A 1,729-nucleotide genomic window follows, 5' to 3' on the forward strand; every position below is an offset into this window, starting at 1 on the left:
CTCTTTGGCAGATCTGAGTCACCTCTGTGTCTATTATTATGGGCTTATTAAAATGATCCTCTGCTGGAGTGGAAAAGCTCCAGAAAAACCAGTCACCTCCCTGACACTGCCGGACTCAGGGCCCATGAGCATGTGTCACCGAACCGCCTAAGGCTAGGAGGGAGGGCAAAGACCACTTCCTGAGGGCCTACTGTGTGTCAGGCATCTCGCCAGGTGCTTTCCTACATCAGCTTGTTTAGTCTTCACAGTGGCTCTGTGCCGTATTCACATTTAACTGATGAAGAAACTGAGGTGCAAGGAATTAAAAGGCTTGCCCATGTCTTACAGTCAGTTGGTGACAGTGGCCAGGATCGAATCAGAACCTGGCATCTTCTCATGTCACTGCCCTGTGTCCCCTATTGTGTGCCAGGGTCACCTGAGACGGTAAGACACAAGCAGGGCGGGCTCAGACACAGTGGCCCTGGCAAGGATCTCCTCTGGCCGACCAAGGCCGTCCTAATTCCTGAAAACACCAGGGGGGGCTGTGGAGTCGAAAATGCCCAGGAGGCTTATTTAAAGGGCTTGGGCAGCAAGCAGCTGGAGTCCGGAATTCCCAGGACAGGAGTGAGCACCGGGGTCCCTTTCACCTCTGAGCGGGAGCCCCTACCTCCTGCCGGGAGCCTAGGGGTTTTCAGCGTCCTCCAGAGGCGAGGCTCAGGCTTCGGTCTTCCTTTTGTGACTCCTCCTGGGTTTCTTCGGAGGAGAGGTTGGCTTCCAGCGTCCTTTTAGTGGGAGTGCAGGTGGCCACCTGAGGCAGGGTGGGCGGGGCTAGGGAGTGCATGGGCAGGCTTCCTCCAGATAGCTGCTCTCCGCTGCGCCCACCCTGCGCTGCTAGAGGTGCCATCAGACCACGCTGGGCCAGGGCATCTGTGGAGTCTGCACAGAGGCCTGCACGGGAGCACACACACACACACACACACACACACACACACACACTCACACTCCCTCCTTGAGCTGGATTGATTTAGAAGACAGCCTTGCTGGCCATAGAGAGCTGAAAGGCGAGGGACAACCTTGGGCTGCAGTTGCCTCTGTATACAGCAGGGCCCTGAGCTAGCCCTGCTCCAGGGGAGAAAGGGAGGGAAAATGAGGTGGTGGCCACCAAGGGGCACCTCTGACACAGCCAACATATACACATAACCACATGCACTAGCGCTCCCAACACACACACACACACACACACACACACACACTCCCAGACATCTCCTTCCCTGCCCATTCCTTTCCTCCTGGGCCAGCATCTTTCTGTGAATCCTGGATGGAGTCCAGCCCCCACACACATAGTGGAAAGGGATGTGCCTGCTCAGAGAACCCTCACAGTTGCATCTGGCTTCAGTATCTGTCTCTTATCCATGTTGGGAAAAGAGGTGCTGGGGTCCCAGGGAGAGGGACAAGAAGGGACCATTCCCCAAAGTGGAGGCCTTCAGGAAGCTGAGCTGAGGTGATTGGCCATAAAACAGCTTGGCCACAGCATCTGGAGGAGATTGGAACCAGATGTTCCTGGGATGGGGGCAGGGAGGATGTGGGGCTGGGAGGGGGCTGGAGCAGGAGAAGGGGGCTGGTCAACAGGAGGCTGGGTGAGGGGCCTCGTGGCTCTCTGGGGAAAACATCTGGCTGCCCTCTGCCCCTTTCCCCTTTGGGCACTACTATTGTTGCAAAACGGAGCAGCAAACCTTTTCCAGGACTCCAG

The sequence above is a fragment of the Myotis davidii genome, unplaced genomic scaffold (assembly GCF_000327345.1).
Source record: "Myotis davidii unplaced genomic scaffold, ASM32734v1 scaffold448, whole genome shotgun sequence".
NCBI lineage: Eukaryota > Metazoa > Chordata > Mammalia > Chiroptera > Vespertilionidae > Myotis > Myotis davidii.